We start from the raw sequence: 20,371 nt of genomic DNA on the forward strand, positions 1-20,371 counted from the left end.
TTGTTCCTGTACTCGAACCCGCTCGCTAAGAAAGCCAGCATACCATTTGCCTTCTTAACCGCCTGCTGCACCTGCATGCTTACCTTCAGCGACTGGTGCACAAGGACACCCAGGTCTCATTGCACTTCCCCTTCTCCCAATCTATGGCCATTCAGATAATAATCTGCCTTCCTGTTTTTGCCACCAAAGTGGATAACCTCGCATTTATCCACATTATACTGCATCTGCCATGCTTCTGCCCAATCACGCAACCTGTCCAAATCATACTGGAGTTTCTCGGCATCCTCCTCACAGCACACATGCCCACCCAGCTTTTTGTCATCTGCAAACTTGGAGATATTAAATCTAGTTCCCTCGTCTAGATCATTAATATATGTTATGAATAGCTGGGCTCCTAGCACCGATCCCTGCGGTACCCCACTAGTCACTGCCTGCCACTCGGAAAAAGACCCGTTTATTCGAACTCTTTGCTTCCTGTCTGCCAACCAGTTCTCTATCCAAGTCAGTACCTTGCCCCCAATCCCATGTGCCTTAACTTTACACGCTAATCTCTTATGCGGGACCTTATCGAAAGCCTTCTGAAAGTCCAAATACATCACATCCACTGGTTCTCTCTTATCTATTCTACCAGTTACATCCTCAAAAAATTCCAGTAGATTAGTCAAGCACGATTTACCTTTTGTAAATCCATGTTGACTTTGTCCGATCCTGTCACTGTTTTCCAAGTGCTCTGCTATTACATCTTTTAGAATGGACTCTAGCATTTTCCCCACTACCGATGCCAGGCTTACCGGTCTATAATTCCCCATTTTCTCTCTACCACCTTTTTTGAATAGTGATAGGAATCCGCAGGTTCTTGGCCATTGTTGATGGTCTGATAAGAAGGTGTGAGGTAAACGTGTTTGATTGTGCAGGCTAAGCAAATCTGGCCAAGGTGAGTGCGTCCCTTGCATCCCGGGCAGTAATGTGGTCGGGCACTGGCGCCTTCTGGCCTGTGCAGCTTCAGGTGGGAGAGCAGCAGATTGGCACGTCTGTTGGTGCTGCTGTTGTTCATGGTTCTGCTGCTGCCACGGCTGGTCTTCGTCCGAATCTGATGTCCAGGAGGAAAGGAAATAAATGGTTCCCATGCTTCTGGTATATGCCTCAGTTGAGGAAGCGCTCAGTCAAGGTGGGGAGAGGGGTTTCCCAGGAGGTCACACTGGAGATGGGTGTCAGGCTCCAAACTTCCACAACAATGGGTAGGCCTGCTAAAAGTTCCCCCAGACCCGAGACAAAAAAGTTCTGCCATCTGCAAATGATGATTGCTGAAAACTCCTTTTTAATGGTGGAGCTGCAGCTGTTAGTAAGCAGTCCAGTTGTGAGGCAGCCAGGATTCACTGGTGTGTTCCAGAGGAGACAAGCAGGATGTGGGAAAAGTGGTAAAATTAGAAAGGCCTCTAAAAATGGGATTATAGAGGCATTTAACTGGTTGTTAAGGGCCTATCCCGCCTCCTGGAGGCAGGATGGAAACAGGGTCAGAAAACACGCATTTGGGAAAACTGCTCGGAGGCGGGATCGGGCCCGCCCGCCATATTTTGCAATTTTACCACCTCATATGCCTCCAATCCCGCCTCCTCGGGCCTGGCAAAATCGAGCCCATGAAGTCTGGTGGCACTTTAGAAACTGCTAATGAAAGTGGGTTGTTTACACTAGGAATTTTTAACTTGCAGGACATAAATACTTAATGACATTGCTCCATTAATCGTGTTATCTACTTGAAAGATTTTGGATTGGTTCAGTTTGGGAGACAACCCGAAAGAGCTCTTGGCAAAGCTTTTTTAAATTGAGAAACCTAGGTGCATGGGCTGGGCCTACATCATCCACTATAGGAAAATACTAAGTAAATCAGCAAGCACTGATTAGGTGACACGAGGCTTGGGGTCAAAAAAGCCTGAAGCTGAAAGGAGGAAGAAGAGGGGAAGGATTTCCACAGTTTTGAGATCCTTCGAAAGAATGAGTTAAAGTGAGCAACTATGTAATGAGTCTTGATCTCCATACAGTGGTGATAGAGGGTGAAAGCAAGATAGGTTTTTAAGCTAGATATACTACTTTATTTTATCATCAGTGACCACTCTGTAAGAAGACTTTCCTTATGCACCAGACTGTGTCTTTATCTGCCCAATATCTAACTAAGTGTAGAAACCCCAGGGATCAACAGAATCCTCATCAATTTACTCCATGTCATCTCCTTGTCTTTGATCGGTGGATTGAAATATGTTCTATCAGACCAAAGCTCAGGCTATAAACCTACAGGTGAATTTATTTAACATTAAATTAGGTAACTGAACAGTATTCAATAAAAAATGTTTACAGCAATTACAACCTTTACTATTGTTCTTGAATTGTCAAAACAACAAAGACACACCCAATGTGATGAATCTCAACATAAAATGATCCTTGAAACATGGTCAATCATTACATTGCAAAACACTGCCATGGAGTTACTGACTTAGGCCAGCAAAGAATGTGTGCTTAGACTGAATCATTGAGCTCCTGGCCACAGAACCATCAACGAGCTACAAATAATCATTGGTCCAGTCCCCCAGACCGAACCCACATCTTCCCCAGACACAACTATCACTCTAAATCACTACCCCAGGATGCCAACCACATAGAATGTTTCTCCCAATCTGTTTTATATATTTGTAATGGCTAGAAATGAACACATTTATCAAGGTCATTGTTCAACAGATTGGCATCAATGACTCAGCACTTAATGGATGTTAGCATATTAAACTCCCTTTTATTCAGCAGGACTGAAGCTTCAGATGCATATTAAAGCATTTTGCCATATCAAACTGTAATATGTATTCTTGAAGCTTGTAGAAATTAATATTAGCCTTGTGTTACAATCATCAATAAAATATCCAATACATCATCTAACAAGACATAAGGCTTAATTTTTGTTACAATACAATTGGATAACTCTTTCAAAGAGTTGGCACGGGTACGATGGGCCGAATGGCCTCCTTCTGTGCTGTATGATTCTATAATACATTTTGAGAAAGTTTGAAGGATCAATTTTCATCCTTACAGGTGAGGCATCAAGCATTTGAATCAATCCGATACCAAAAAATCACAGTGCTTATCATGTTCATCAATAACTTGCCTCACACTATAAATGCCTCTTTAAGGTGGTCCTCATCTCAAGCTATTCATCATCAGATATAACTGTACATAGTTTTGTTGCTAATCAGTAACATGATTAAGACTATTTAAGATCATAAAGGAGCCTATTCTCAATGTTTATATTATGCATGAAAGACTCTTTCTGTCTCTAGTCTCTCCCTAAGCGTTCACACCATCTGCTTGATGAGTGATATATAATTTCCGAGCATTCCACATTTCTGGGAGCTCTTTGACGAGGTTACAAAACATTAACTTTGCAGCGGTTCATCACGTGGCGGAAGTCAATGGCAATTGCAGTATTTCTCTCTCTCCTGCAGTAAGGAATTTGTTGCATTGCTGTGAAAGAATTGTGGGATTAAAGCTGGAGGCGACGCGATCTCATTGGGCCGGGCTGGAGGCAGGCGAGTGATTTTAATACGTGGTGGGGAGCAGGCGAATCGCGCAGTCCGCTTGAGACCTCGAACCAAGCTTTTCAGTCCCACCACTCACACGTTACTGGAGCTGTCAGCGCAGGGGTCGTTGACTCCCCGATCACAACGTGTTCCTCATGACCATCGCCCGTGCCGCAAACCTGACAACCTCCTGACGCTACAGGTACTGGGTGAAACTGCATATTCTTCCTTATTGTGTCGATTGCCCGGAGTAATCCCAACCAGCGCTGTGCAGAACCTCGCTGTAAAATACAAATCTAGGGACGGTTCCGTTTTCATTGTACCGAATATATGAGCTGCAATACACCGCGTTATGGCTGTGTAATACTGATCGATAGCATAATTTATACATTTCTTTTTAAGGATGGAAAAGAGGCGGGTCTTGCGTTTTCGTTCGTTTGTCAATTTCAAATACTTTGGGTAACTTGCAGCACTATAAAGCCCAAAATAATTTACATGGTCTCCCTCCGACAATCTTGGGTCTGCTTTGGGTAAAGTAAGCGGACTGCGATCTCCGCTGCGTGTCCAATCGTGCACAGTGCCAACAGGAATAAGGCAATTCCCTCGACTGAAGGAGCCAAACAGTGTAGTCACGGGGTCTGGGCGATCAGAGGTGGGCTCCGAGTGTGTTGTGATCGTTGTAAAATGACTTGTTTAGCACTTTTCCACTGTGCTTCGTTTCATTTGTGGTACTTTCCCCCCCTCCCTCCCTCCCCAACTCGATGCAGTGTTACGATGGGTGTGACTGTTAATGTTGTAACATTCAGTGGTACAGGCAGAAACGACAGGCTCTTTGAAGTGTAGCCAGATCCACAGGATGGAAAAACAAAGAAATCTCCACCTATTAAGTATTCATTTTAAGCTGCCCCCCCCGTAGATTGATTCAGAGAGGAATGCTTATAGGAGCAAGCATTCTAAAATTGCAATACCAGGTGAACGACAATTAATCGGCTTGTTACTTGATAATTTATGGTTGTTTTCGCGTTAACTATTCCGAATGTTTTTTTAAAGCCTTAAGTGAGCAGCAGGGAGCAGCGTCTGCCTTGCTCTGACGTGCTGTCTGCCTAGCTACATTGTTAGTAGGAAAATGGCAACTAAAGGACTCCTAGGGAGTGAAATATATGGCTGGATACACTGCGATATACCCTTTTAAGAATGTTATACCTGTAAATAAAGCAAAACCACATTTTTCCACATTGAAAATGAAGCTCGAATGGTGAAAGGCATATATGAATGACATGGCTATTTGCAAGGGTTTGGTAGGTCAGTAGTAAAGGCAGAATATGATTTGCTGCTGATGCATATGTCAAAATATAAATAGAAAATAAACCCTAAATGAGGTTTGTACTTTATGCTACAATAGCACACAGCTATGTAGTTTGTATGTTAATGCCATGGTTATAAAAAGAGTTACATTTGCATTAAAGAGTTATATTTATAATGGCTGATTAATATATATGATAAAAGGCATCATTTTAATTGCAGTGATATTTTTGCATTCAAATGGTATGTTTTGATGTGAGTCTCAGTTGGTGGTACTGCTGCCTCCAGAGTCAGGAGGTTGTGTACAAATCCCCTCCAGGACTTATGTGTCAGCCTAAATGATGTACTCCAGTGCGGTACTGAGAGAGTGCTGCATTGTAGGAGGTGCTGTCGTTTGGATAGGGCCTACTTGTCAGGTGGAAATGCGAGATCCATTGGCAATATTTGAAGAAGAGCAGGTTGTTGCATCAGCCAACATTCCTCCTTTGCCAAGCACCATCAAAGCCGATTAACCATTCATCATCATCTTTGCTGTTTGTGGGATCTTGCTATGTGCAAACTGGCTGCTGCCTCCAAAGGACAGCCGTGCCTGCACTTTATTTTTTTTTTTAAAGAATGCAATTAGATGTGAAATGTGTTGCGATGTTATGAGGGTGTGATGAGCAGCTATATAAATGCAAAAAGGTTGAAAGGTTTTATACGAAGACCATGCCTCTTTAAGAAAAACGTTTGCATTTACATTTGATAGAACCACATTTATTACTTTTTATTCCCACATTTATTACTTTTTATCCCATGTATTGTTTGTGCAGCACAGATCCTGCTTACTTAGTGCTTCTGGGAATATCTCTTACAATTAATCACCGCACCATGATTGTATTAAGTCAAGCAACATTTATTTAGTGATACTGTACATTGAAGAATTATTCATTTAAATGCATATATGCTGCAGTTTGTTTGGTTGCATAAATTGGAGGTCATCTTTTTTCACAGGTATGAAGATTATTTTTGCTTGCGCATGCCCCAATGTAATTTATAAATGATTACAAGTGACCATGTAATAGCATATATTTTATGAAGTGTACAAAGCAACATGAGTAGATTAAATTTCCTGGTTGTCTGCACTGTTCAGAAGCATTAGGTCATTATTCTCGTAGCAGTTCTTACAGCCTCACTGGCATTGCTGCCATTGTGTTTATCTGCAAAAATGTGATGGAGTGAAGCTGACAGTGATTATGGAAGGCACCTTCATGAATGCTTAGCACTGTTTTCATGCAACATTTTTCTGCCTGCTGCCCAGAGTTTACAAACTTATGGAGCTGCAGAATCACTGCTTTAGCATAGGGGGTGGGGCAGAATAGTGAGCCTTTTCACTGTGCTCATCGTGTCAGATCCTTACCCCTGAGTTCTCACTGGAGTTTGCTCTTCGCTATTTTTCTACAAAAGTATTTTTCCCATCACAGGCATTCTTACCCGGCTACGGATTAATCCTCTAGGTGCCCTGTAATTTATGGCAAGATTTTGTACAAAAAATGTGCTGTTAAGTTATGGTTAACTGATCAGATACTTGCTATCATGTTATCAGGATGTCCCAAAACACTTGGCAATAACTTCACTTCAGAAGTAATTAATTGCTGCTATGTAAGCAAATATGGCAGTCATTTTGCACACAGCTGGGTCTCTCAAACAGAAAATAAGTTGAATGACTAGTTAATTTGGTCCTGGTGGTGTGACTGAGGGATAAATGTTGGCCAGAAATCTGAGCGAACTCTCATATCTTCAAATGGTTCTATGGGATTTTTGCTTCCATCGGAACGATCAAAAAAGGGCCTCAGTTTAATGTCTCGGCACATTCAGGAGAGCATAAGGGGAGAAAATCAAAAGGACTATCGGAGAAGAGAAAAATTGTAATGACAGAGTGCATCATCTTCAGAATTATTTGCTTACTCAGTTTGTATTGCCAGATGCTTTGATAAATTCTTGGCAGCCATATTTAGGCCTGAACAGAAAATTATGCATGAAGCATATTTGCAATGTACTGAAGGAGATCCACACTAGTGATGTCCTTTCTATTGTCTCCTAGGCCATGATAAAATACAAGGGCCTTTGTGTTTAAATAGCAATGATGTTTAAAGTTACTCTGCCTTATAATCAACTGGAATACTTGCTGACCCTATCGAAGTCTCCATTTATTTTATCATTTATGTTCTGTAGTTGCAGTAATAGTAACAGCTTGGCCCAGGTTGGTAGCACTCTCATCGTTGAGTTAGAAGCTCGACGGTCCAAGTCCCACTTCAGGACATGAAACTAGGCTGATACTCTAGTGCAGCACTGAGGAACTGCTCCATTGTCAGAGGTGCAGTCCTTCAAGACTATTTGAAAATATCCCACTCCCCTGGTGCCCTGGCCAATTTTGGAGTATCGCCAATAACTTATCCAATTGCTGTTTGTGAGATCTAGCTGTCTGCAAATTAGCTGCCTTATTTACTTACAATGAATTACTTTGATCTGCAATCGTTATGTATGTGAAGCACTTGACATTTCTGAGCAACATGATATGATATGGTGCATTATAAATGCAAATCTTTCTTTTCAAATTGTTTGCCAGTATACAGAGCTTTGTTTTGAGCCCTACCCCTCAGCACATGTTGGGATCATCTCTTGTATGTAATAATTGGAACAGCCCCCATAATTGGAAGCATTTTCAGCTCCCGTGTATCCCTGTTGTAATACCCACTGCCATCTCCTAATGAACTTCGTGCTTCAGGTAGACAGGTGGTGTGCCCCCTTCCTTGCAAGTCTGTAATTGGTTGATAGATTAGGTCAACTTGTATATCTACAGTATTTGTTTGGAGAATTCTAACACTTTTGAGGAAAATGATCTCTATATTTAAATTGGCAAGCTGTATTGTTGAAACAAGCAAAGTGCTACATGAAGACAACAATGTGTTGATGATCTTGATTAAGTTTAAATTATCTGAAGGTGTCATAATCACAAAGTGTAGGCTTTGTTTTCAGACAGTAGAGCAAAGTGCTAACTGCAGTATAACTTGAAATAGCTATCTCATTGTGGTGTGTATGTTGGTCATTTTTTTGTGAAGCAAATGCTTATAGCCAAAACAAACAAATTCTTAACTGCACTTCAGTGACTGCCCAAGAAGCATTATGACCTTTGCAAGCATGACTTTTGCAATGCATTTCACCAGAGGCATTCCAAATTGTCTGTCAGTTTTACAAATTTTATGCACTTTGTGTATGGAATGACATCATAACCTTTGTTGCATATTCCACCAAAAATATAGGCCTAGAAATTCGGTGGCACTGGACGTTTCTCTGGCACTAAACGCCCTCCTAAGCCTCCAATAAAGCAGGCAAGAAGTGCATGCTCGTTACAAGCTGGAAGTGTGCCGCCCGCCATATTGGTGAAGGCCAAAAAATTGGCATGAAGTGCCCACACCTAAAACAGGCGTTCGGTCCTTTTGCATATGCCAATAAGGGGCCTAACACCCCTTTGAGGCCCCCTCTGCAAGAATGGTTTGGCCTGAGACAGGCAGTGCCAGTGCCACTCAAATACCAGGACCACAATGTGGCCTAACAGGCATCTCTCTTAAATTGATCACTTGTTAGGCCGCAATCAACAAGATAAGATTTTAAAATATACTTGCCTGAATGTAGAACTGGGCAGAGAAGGACACCGCATTCAAAAAAAGTGAGCTGATGGTGGCCACTTTTTTTTCCTCTCCTGACTGCCGCCCCTCGCGACCTGTTTGCTCACCCTCCCAACCTGACCCAAAAGTGGGCATAACATGTCTAAGCTCCTCTTAGGCAGTCCCTCGCAACCGAGGGTGACTTGCTTCCACATTAAAAATGAGTTTGCAGGTGACTGAGTCCAATGTAGGACCTACAGTCTCTGTCACAGGCAGGGAAGACGGTGGTTGAAGGGGCGGGTGGGTGAGGTGCTTGGGTTGACGTGCGCTGCCTGCACTTGGCTTCCGCTTGCTCCCAACATATCTAGGCTATGTTGTTAACTGCAGCCTGAGAGTGCCTTCATTACAGCGTTCTGAAATATTTAGTCTCATTCTCGGATTGATTTAGATGAATTAGAAAAGATATAATGTGCTTTATATTATGTTGCAGACAGTTTTAGTTACATACATAATTCTGTAACCAGCACTCTCTATAGTTAGTGGATAGTACGATTTAATACAGCTGAGTTTTAGAAAATTCTCCAAATAGATGTGCCTTCATATTATGAATTTTTGTAACACTGATTAGACTTTTAGGCTTTGCTGGAATCAATTAGAATCTTGATTAATGAATTATTCATTTAATGAGGTTTAATTACCTTTGTTCTAATTCAAGACCCATTGCTTAAATTTCTGTGCTGCCTTAATATAATTGAAATTATTTTGTGGGCAGTACCCATCCAATAGACCACTTCTTCTGTTGTGGAAAGCTGATGGTCAAACAATGTGCTAGACGTGATTGTGAGCCTGTTGTGTTGGATGCTGCCCCTTTATTATCAGATATAAGCTGGTCTAGGCAGGAGCGGGGAGACTGCTATGTGAAAGACTGGAGTGCAATCTCTAAGGATTAGATTCAGAATGGCAAGCCTGCTGAGTGAGCAGGAGTGCTTCTTGTAGTTCAGGCTTTCTCCCACCACTTCTCTCTTGTGGCCAGGGAAGAGCAATAGTTTCCATAAACAGCGCTAGTCTCCATAAACCAAAACCTACACTATTATGAGTGAGGTGCGTGTGCGCCTTGGGACTAACCATTAACTCTGCAGATTATGTGAGATGCCCAACTCATTTTTCCTGTCTTCTCCAAAAGGTGTTAATGCAATGTATCAGACCATTGTATTCAAGTTAAAACTTGTAGTTAGACTTAGTTACAAGTAAGATAGTTTGCTGAGAAGCAGTGAGACATAATAAGGAACCAATGGTACAGTACTTAATACAATAAAGATAGAATCAGTTCGCAAACAGTTAAAATACTCTTTCTAGAAACTATTTCTTGTACAGTTCGACCTTTACATGATTGTTTTGTGTACTTTGTAATGTGATAGGAATTGCTTCTGGCATGAATGACTATGTCAACCCACCATGTCCAGTTGATCCATACAGAACAACAACAACTTGTATTTGTATAGCTGAACTGAACTAAACTAAAAGTATTGAGAAGTCTCCAATAATTCAGAGCCAAAAGAGTCTGATTAGCAGCTGCTTAATCGATCAAGTTTAAGATCTACAGTAAAAAGCTGCAGATGCTGGAAATGGGAAATAAATACCAAAAATGCTGGAAACACTCAACAAGTCAGGCAGCATCTGTGCAAAGAGGAAGGTAGGGTTAACACTTCAGGTCTATGATCCTTTGTCAGACCCTGTTAGACCAGGGTTGGAGTGAGCTATTATTGTGGGGGGGATGGTGCGGAGCAATTTCGACTTCCACAGGGGAGCACTCCTACTCCTCCCTGGTTCCGCAGGAAAGTATTCCTTTTTTTAAAAAAAAAAAAAAAAAAAAAAATTTTTTTTATGTACTTCGCTTTGGTTGATGGCTGCGGGAGCCACTGAAGAAACCTGAGCAGGGCAGGCCCAACGTGTGTCTCGCTCATCGGTGACTAATTTCTAAAAGGGGTCCTTCAACAGGTATTGGGACCCTAATTTACATATTCGAGGTGCCTAACCCTTGTTTTAGGCATCCGCCCAAGTTACCTAAAAAATTGAGCCCCACGAATTTGGGCAGTGGAACCAATGCCCATGCAGATTGGGCACAGGCCACTTCAATGCTAAATTGGTATGCTTGTGCCCATTTATTAGGTGTAAAATTGGCGCAACACATTCCAATTTCTACCCCAAGCTATTTAACAGTTGGCAATAAAGCTTTCACTAATATTTCACACTGAATTTCTAACAAATGAACACAATGTACTGACAAAATTACACACCTGTTTTGTTATAAGGATTGGTGGTCTCTGACTGCAGTATTGGTTTCAGCCAGGCTGCAACCCTTTTACACTCTTATTCATTTATTCAGGACTCCGAGCACTTTATAAACCCAAATAGATAGCACACTGCAATAAGACTTGCGATGTGTGTGACTACCTGCTCCAGTGTCCATTCAGGTCTTGACTCTGGACTTGTACTGCAATTTTAACATTGCTGCAAAGCGAAAATCACAGAAAAGGCAAGTGGGAAAAAATTATTACAAAAGCAAAATACTGTGGATGCTGGAAATCTGAAATAAAAATAGAAAATGCTGGAAATACTCAGCCGGTCAGGCAGCATCTGTAGAGAGAGAAACAAAGTTAATGTTTCAGGTCGATGACCCTTCGTCAGAACAGAACTGGAAAAAATTGGAGATGCAACAGGTTTTTAAGCAAGTATAGGGGCAGGGAAAGGGGGGAGGGGAGGAAAGAACAAAATCTAAGCTCTGTGATAGGATGGAAGGCAGGCGAGATTAAGAGACAAAAAGAATGATGGTGCAAGGCAAAAGGAGAATCTGTTTACAATATCTAAAAACTAATTAACATTGTACAATACAGTTGCTTTAATTTGTTATTTTGCTGGTTAGTAAAGTGGGTGGCAGCGAAGCAAGAAGCCAAGGATTCCTCCAATTTATTTTAGCAAGGTGACTGAACAAGTTGCCGAGAATTGCTGTCGACCTGAAGGAATTCACTTCAGGAAAGTCTGTGCTCCGTCTGTCAACAGTGTTGATCCTTGAAAGGTTTCATTTGACGCCTCAAAAAAGTTTATGGTGGGACTCCTGAGAATTTGCAGTCAAAGATGTCAGACTCTGCTGTACTTTTAAGGCATCCAAGTGTTGACTAAAAATTAACATCTGTCGCACGCTATTGCCACAGTGAATTGTCTGCATGCTTTATAAACCTGTGGCTACACATCAGGTGATGAAGAAAGGAAATGAGAGTAAATTTAATCTGTTGTTAAATAAACCATCAAACAGACAACGTGCCTTGGAGCTAATTGCATTAATCAAGCTGTGGCTGCTAATTCATTAAAAAAAAAGTGACTTTAGACTTTGTTATGCAGAACAGAGAAATGTGGGCCATTTAAAATGCAGTTTTAAAGAGGAAGTACAGCATTTCTTTCCTAGACATGAAAAGAACAGCTCGAGAATTCAGCATCTTCTTCACTGTTATATATACTGCAGATAGATTTCCTGTGGCATTACTGATAGAGTAAGTCAAAAAATACACTGTTCTGTAATCATGGGGGATATATATATATAACATATATATTAGGGTTGCAAAATTCTGGGAATTTTTAAAAGAGGAAACTTTCCATGGGAATTTATGGGAATTTTGGGAATTTTGAGGTTTTTTGCACACTGATGGTTTTTGTCTCCGACCCTTATTATCTTTGTCGTCAAAATAGACATACTGTTCCATACAAATAAAAACAGGCTTTCAAAACTTTATTTAGGTTACAATTTTGAACTTTATTGAACCCCCACAAAAAAGACCCATCTAAAATAAAATAAAAAGAGCGTCAGCTTATTTAGCCTGTAATTTGTCCTTATTTTGTCCCTTTGAGTCTTCTACTCATGAGTCTTCTGAGTCTTCTACTCCTCATTGCTCCTCCTGATTCTCTGGCTCTGACGTGTCCATTTCCTCCTCTGTGTCAGTGTCTAGCTGTGTGGTGGACACTTCTGTATCTGGCTCAATAAGTTGTAGGTTCACCCGGATAGCCACCAGTTTCTCCACTCTCTTGTTAGTCAGCCTGTTGCGCACCTTTGTATGCGTCTTCCCAAAAAGTGACCAGTTTCGTTCAGAGGCCGCTGATGAAGGTGGGATTTGGAGTATCACCGATGCAATAGGTGACAGGGCCTCGGATGCATAAAGTCCCTTCCACCAGGTATGTGCACTGATATGCTTGCATGATTCCCATATCCCATCCCCATTCCAAAGACCTTGCTTGGTAGAGAACTTTGCCAGACTTCCCAGAACTTTGCCCACATCCAGATTGAGATGGTGTGAGAGGGTAGAAATCACACTGTAAGCGCTGTTGATCTGTTCTCCAGAAAGTATTGGTCTCCCAACATGCTTTGGGTCCAGCATGTATGCTGCAGCATGAATCGGCTTGACACAAAATTCTTGATGCGTCTGTATGAATTGAACAATTGCCTTCTCCTCTGCTTTGAGCAGCAGGGATGTGGGTAGGGCAATGCTGATTTGTTCTTTTAAATCAGTAAAAAGCCTGAGAACATCTGACAAGACAGCGTCATCTCCTTCAATCTGAGCAATTGCAGATGCTAGTGGTGAGAGTAGTTTAAGGCTGCTAACCACTCTCTCCCAAAACACATCATCCAGCAGTATTTTCTTGATGGTGGTTTCCATATCCCCAGACTGGGATATTGCCATTTCTTGCAGCGACTCCTTACCCTCCAGAAGGCTGTTGTACATTATGACAACACCACCCCATCTAGTGTTGTTGGGCAGCTTCAGTGTGGTGTTCTTGTTCTTTGTCATTTGCTTGGAGTTGTAGGTTGCTGCAACTACCTGTTTTCCCCTGACATACTTAACAACTTGCTTGGCTCTCTTGTACAGTGCTTCCATGGTTCTCAAACCCACGATGTCCTTGAGGAGCAGGTTAAGCCCATGAGCTGCGCACCCAATAGACGTAAACAGAGGGTAGGCCTCCTCCACTTGAGCCCAAGCAGCCTTCATATTCGCAGCATTGTCAGTAACTACTGCAAAGACCTTTTGTGATCCAAGATCGTTGATGACCGCTTTCAGCTCATCAGCAATGTATGTGTCTGTGCTCTTGAAGAACACTGGGAGAGGAGTGGAGACAATGTAGTTTATGATGCCCTCCCCTCGTACATTTGACCACCCATCTGAGATAACTGCAACACAGTCTGCCATCGTTATCGTTTCTTTGAGCTTTCCTTGGACTCTGTTATACTCAGCCTCCAGCAAATAAGTAGACAAAGCATGTCTGGTGGGGGGACAGTAAATAAGTAGACAAAGCATGTCTGGTGGGGGGACAGTATGCAGGGCGAATAACATTGAAAAATCTCTTCCAGTACACATTGGCTGTGAGCATGAGGGGTGAGCCTGTTGCATATACGGCTCGAGCAAGGCACTCATCTGCATTCTTCTGGCTATGGTTATCCATTGTATCAAAGAACCTTCCAAGTGGGCCAGGAGTTGCTGATGATAAGGAGCCTGATGCTGAATGAGAACCATCATCTTCTTGAATGGAAGCAGAGGAACTCTGGGCTGACTGCTGTGAGCTTTGAGTGAAGTTGTTGCATTTGGATAAATGCTGCTGCATTTTTGTGGCATTCTTTACATATGGCTTTCTACAGTGTTTGCACATGTACACAGTCTTTCCATCTTTAATGCCTGGGGTAAAATGCTTCCACACATCCGACGGTAAACGTGGCATTGTTCTATGCAGAGAAATAAAGGGCATTCATCTCTGTGTCGAACTGCGGTCGATCAGCACGATTGCAACAGGGTGAGTACATTTTTGCTGATGCTCCATGTGATGGAAGCATGACCTGTACACACACGACGCTACATCACCAATAGTGTATTATTTTGTATATTTTAAATTGAAGGACAAGAGTTCAACAAGTAACTGGTTTATTTGGTATAAAGTCTGATTTACTTACTGCATCATCACAACATCAGCAGAAAACAAAATAACTTCCCTCAGGACCCCTAACCTGGATCTTAAAAAAACTATAGCAGTCTTACAGATGCCTGCAGGCCAATCACAATTCGATATGCAAATATTACAAATAGCGGGAGCTAATCGCTCATCCACTCATCCAACCAATCAGGACACATTTGTTCACAGTCACACACAAAACTTGTAATTATTAAAACAAGCCAAGTAAGAAGATAAACATATATTGATTAAGAAATTCCTTAATTAAGATTCCATCTCTGTTAGTAATTTCAAGAGAGGACCTGTGGAGAAAAAAAAAGAAAGAAATACAAAAAAAACAATATTATGCTAGCATGTGCTTTTTTGGGCAAAATTCCCAAGCTAAACTTCCCGTGGAAAATTTCCGGAAATTTACCGGAAACTTTCCACCCCTTTGCAACCCTAATATATATTACTAGTTGATCTTCTTGAGGGTACAGTAGCATAGTGGTTATGTTACAGGCTAGTAATCCAGAGCACTGGACTAATAATCCAGAGAGTGGAATTCCAATCCAGTTTGTGAACTTGAATTCCCTTTACCTCAATCTAGAATAAAGATATTAAGTGACCATGAAGCTGTTTGATTGTTTAAAAATCCAACTAATGTCCATTAGGGAAGGAAACTTGCCATCCTTACCCAGTTTGGCCTATATGCGATTCCAGTCCCACACCAATGTGATTGACTCTTAACTGCCCCCTCAGTTGTATCAAACCGCTACAAAGAATAAAACTGGACTGACCACTCAGCTGTGACCTAGGCATCGAATTAGAACATGTTGAAGGCACACCCAGCCAGGGACCATACAAAGACCTCCTTAATAACATTTGGGGACTGGTCCCAAATTTGGGAGAGCTGTTCCACTCCCAGATTTTTACAGCATACCCATCAATCAATGTCCCAGACTCCTCCATCACCATCCCTGGGTATATCCTGTGCCACTGGCAGGCCAGACCCACCGGAGGTGGGGGCACAGTGGTCAAGTCGGAGTGGCCCTGGGAGTCCTCCAAGATTAATGTTGGACACCCTGAAGTCTCATGGCTTCAGGTCAGACACTGGCAAGGAAACCTGCTGATCACCACCTACCACCTTCCCTCAGCTGATGAATCGGTGCTCCTCCATGTTGATCACCACTTGTAGGTAGAAAGGGCACAGAAAATACTTTTGTGAAGCACCTTGAGACGTTATTCTACACTAAAGGCACTATATTAATGCAAGTTTGCCGAATTGAAGTAAGCATTTGTTTAAATACATTGTGCGTAAGCAAAGTAGCCTTACTTAGCTTTGTCCCTTTTTTTTAATGCATAGACCATTGTTAAATAGTTCAGTAAATTGCAATGGTTTACCATTTAACGCGTCAAAAAGGTTTAAAGATTACAACTGGCAATAACTTGACACCTAACCTGGATTTCTTATGTGAATAAAGGAGTGACACAGTGATGGTTCTTTCAGCTTGTTTGTCTGTGAAAGCCAAGTAGCTCCACAGAGCCTTCACAGATCTGTACAAAGTGTTAGTGAGCACCCTGGAGAATAAGCTGCTTATGCATGTGTAATAAGTGGGTTTGGGCTGCTAAAAATCAAGTTGCCATTTCAAATATCTTTTTTTTAAATCTTCCAAATTGTGAAGCATTAGCAGGTGGCTGAGGCCTGTGTTGGACAGAGCATTGACATTGCAGGAGGGGGAAATGGGTGTGTCCACCACAGCTCATTTTGCTGATTGTAGTACACACAGCAGATGCAAGCTTTGGAATATGTGTGAATGCGCTTCCAAAGTATGAAATAGATGTTCTGTTAATTGAAGCAACAAAGCAATCAATCTGAAATTGTGGTGTTAAGTCACCATTTTAAATAATGTTTGCGAGTTGTTAATAATAAATGTTTCAGCACATTTTATCTGTCTGCATTGACTGTGTTTGTTTTGAAGTGAGGAATGGAAAGACAACTTGAGAATCTGAAGCTGTTTGTAATGAGGGACACATCATTGTGGTGAACAAGATAATTTTAAACTGTTCAGACTTCAATTCTCTAGTTTGCATTTTGCTGATGCTTTGAAGAAAGCATGCTTGCATTATAGAATGAATGGTGAAATACAAGTCACTTTAGCAAAGGTTTGGCTGGTAGGCCATTCTGATCCAATAGGTTGCAGTTCACAAACATTGAAATTTGATGTTAATATTTGACTGGAGTCTTTGTTTAGATATTCACACAATGGCTGAGCTATTGATGGCTATAGAATTTGACTTGCAAAATTGGATCTCACAAATCTACATTTGAAGTAGACAAAATTACATCCCGCCCTTCCCTTCCCCCCCCAACAGAGATTTTAAATTGGAACAAGGTGGTGTGTGAAGAACAGCAAATGCACTCCAAAATATCTAGCACCATTTAACATGTATACTTCACAGCAGAGGTTTCCAAGCCTCGTACTTTGAGAATCCCAGAACTACTGAAATCACTAGTCCTACAAACAATAAACCTGGATATGACTCCAGCCATATGTACCAAACAGCAGCTGGAAAAGTAGGCACTGCAGAAACACAACATTTTTTCAAAAAGATCTGAAAGCCTACCTACATTGCAAGGAATCCTGCTCCAGATATTTAAAAACTGGAAATGAACCTGGCTAGAGGCGCCACGCTGATTGCATATTTAAAATTTCAGAGTGCACCATTGGTACTGAAACCTTTTTAATAAAAAATAAATAAAAAATAAAAATTTGTATGCAAGCAGGGCAGTGTACAAGTTGAGGTGGGGTGAGCATTGGGGAAAGTAAGCAGTATTTAACTGAATCTGGACAGTTTTTGATATCCGTAAACATTAGAGACCAGACACTTCTCAAACTCCACTGACCTATTAATCTTACTTTCCTTTTGAATCAGAAAGTCAATAATGATTATTTCTCTTTTCAAGTTTTGGCCTTTTTAAAAAGCCAATAACACAGGGAGCACTGAAAGTCTGTATGAAGACTTGGGGCTAGATTTTCAGGCGTGTGGGGGGTGGGTGGGGAAATCCCGACTTTGGGGGGTCCCGCCACCATCTCGCCCAAAACCCCGCCCCACGTAAGTTTCAGGGGCGGCGGGTACCTGCCCCGCACTGGGACCCGCTGAAACCAGGCGGGAAGGGATTAGTGCCAATTAACTGCCTGTTAACAGGTAGTTAACGGGCAGTTTATAGCCTAATCCCCATTTTGAGGGGTTTCGTGTGGGTTTCCCGACGGCTCCAAACCACGCCAGGTTAGAGCAGGCGGGCCGTCGGGTTGAATGAGTTGGAGGGGTCGCGATGTCTGTGCTCAAGTGAGTGATGGGTGCATGAGTGTAAAGGTAAGTGTTTGGTGTGTCTAAAGTGTGTAAAGAACTTTTACTTACCGTAACAGCCTTTCTTCCTGTAGGCGTCGGGAGCGCATCAGTCAGCCGGAACTTAAAGCTGAACGGCTGTGATCAGTCAAAAGTGACAGCCTGCAGCTTTTAGTGCTGCTGAGATTTCGAACTGAGTCTGCGTAGAAGGACTCCGCTTAGAAATCAGACTGTCAGTGTTTCACAGCTTCAAACAGCTGTGAGACACTGATATTTCATCTGTCAGAAATCTTGGCAAATGAAATTGCAGTCTGTGACGTCACCTGTTGCCGGGTGGCCCTTAATTGGCCTGCTGAGCGGGCTTAACAAGGTCAATCCAGGGAAAATCGCGCAGATTGGCCGGATGTCGAAGTAGGTGGGTCAGAAACCCGAAAGGGGAAGTCCCACCTTCTTCCCGACAGGTTCGACAAAATCGACCCCTTAAAGTGGTCACATTGGTAAATGTAGTGCTAACAATGCAGGGCTGTGGGGCAAGACCAGGGGAGTGGGACTGTTTCAGAGAGCTGGCACAGGCATGATGGGCAGGATGGCCTCCTTCTGTTCTGTAAGATTTTGATTGTGTAGGCACCGGCTCCAATCCTGTTCAAAGCTTCCTTTGCCCTGTCATTGACGGCCGTGCCTTCAGCTGTCTAGGTTCTAAACTCTGGAATTTCCTCCCTAAACCACTCCGCCTGGCTACCTCTCTTTCCTCCTTTAAGACACTCCTTAAAACCTACCTCTTTGACCAAGCTTTTGATCATCTGTCCGAATGTCTCCTTCTTTGGCTTGATGCCAATTTTTCTCTAATTATGTTCCTGTGAAGCGCCTTGGGACGTTTTCCTACATTAAAGGTACTATATAAATGCAAGTTGTTGCCCAATAAAATGATCTGGCTGTATTGCATTGCAAAAAATTGCATTGTACTTTACTGGTTTTTTTGGAATATGTCCAGGTCAGCCATCAACCCTCTATTATTTCTCATTCAATTAATGCTAGCCGCTCTTGTATCTGTGATACAAGAAGATGGTGGGGGTCTTCTATTCCCCAGTTTTCTCAGCTTATTTTCTTCCCTCCCGTGCTGCAGGGGTTGACTTGTTGCTGGAGTACGATTTCAGCTGTACTGGTTGCTCATCAGTATGTCACCCAAGCGCGAGTCTTGACTGAGTGCTGTCCAGGGACATCGGAGTCAAACCTGATCCTAACCACATATGTGCACTTCTAGCCAGGGTCACTGGACAGTGATCATGGGAGGCAACTCTGTCCAATGTTTCTCTTCCCCAATCCGAGGGGCCCAAGAACAATAATGCCATTCCTGTCATTGCTCCAAATGAAATCACATAACTTGGCACGGGCTAGTGATTGATCTTGAAACCTTCCTAGTCGTTTGATAAACTCACTGTACCATGAGTGGAGATGATAGTGTCTTGTTCAGCTAATATATCACAGGATGATATTGAAAAATACATTTTTTTTATCTGATGTAATTTTGTATTTCGCTTTATGATTTCTCACTGAATTGAAAAATAAATGTCCTATTTTAGGTGGTTTTGTAGTATTCGGCATTTTCATAATAGAAGCTTATTTTAAATATAAATGTTTAGATACTAATTTCATAGCTGGAGATTATTTTACTTTTCATATAATATATTAAGACCTTTTGCTAACCTAAGGCACTGAACTGATGAGCAAAATGACAGTCCGATTCTTTGGGCAAAGTTTTTTACAAGCTAGGTGTGTTTGGTGGGGTTACAATTCCCCCATTTGGTTCTTCCAGTATTTATGGAATATAGCTTGGGTAGAATGTTTCCTGGTATTCAGTAATGGTCCTTTTATTATCAGTGTATTTCATGAGGTGCCATGGACAATTTTTCTGAGTTATTGGACTAGATGTTGTAATCCAATGAAAAATAAAGAACTGTCTGAATCAATATTTCTGGTGCATTCCATTTTCCAAGTAATTTTTTGTTATCTTTTATTTCTTCCTGCCAGGGTCTGTCATTTTCTTGTACTCGATAGGGTAGGTTTTACATGGCTCCACTCCCAGCATGGAGCCTCGCCCATCAGGACCGTGGATCAGACAATTGGGTGCAGAGATCAGCGTGTCCAATCTGCAATGATCCCAATTTTATGGTGATTAATTTTGTTTCTATTCACTGGTTTATATTAGCCAGAGATTTTTCTTTTTATAACTTTTAAAAGGAAGCAAGCAAAGCACAAGTTATTTCATCAGATAGCTTTTTGCTTAGTCTAACCCATTGCCCATCCTCGGGTGAATGATATATTTTCAGCGTGTAATACCTCAAACCACAGCTGCGACACTGGGGTCTGTTGGAATTTCTTGACCCCAGATTCTGTGTAAATTTAAGAATTTGGAGACTTTATGTAAGCTGTAAAAATAAGATCAGTTCAATGTTTTTGAATTTTACAGGACTCCAATTTAAGGCAGCAGGCAGCACAGTCTGATCAGTAGAGGAATGAAATCATGGATATCTGCCAGCTAGCTCC

The 20,371-nt window shown here is 41.9% G+C and overlaps 1 protein-coding gene across 8 annotated transcripts in view; it reads left to right on the plus strand.

The window, feature by feature from the left end:
* The window catches only part of LOC147108767 (uncharacterized), a 347,177-nt gene that overhangs the window by 61,741 nt on the left and 265,065 nt on the right, over positions 1-20,371 (plus strand). For 2 of the 8 annotated variants that reach the window (XM_086005570.1, XM_086005571.1), the window contains exon 1: positions 3,423-3,762. The exons of 2 other annotated variants lie outside the window; for them this stretch is intronic. The gene's annotated coding sequence lies outside the window, so the exon portion shown is untranslated. Of the gene's footprint in view, positions 1-3,415; positions 3,763-20,371 lie in introns of those variants that run through there. 4 more of the 8 variants (XM_086005569.1, XM_086005568.1, XM_086005572.1 and 1 more) reach the window with 3 other exon arrangements.

This window comes from Somniosus microcephalus, chromosome 13, assembly GCF_052327205.1.
Source record: "Somniosus microcephalus isolate GS21.2 chromosome 13, FLI_Smic_1.0, whole genome shotgun sequence".
Lineage (NCBI taxonomy): Eukaryota > Metazoa > Chordata > Chondrichthyes > Squaliformes > Somniosidae > Somniosus > Somniosus microcephalus.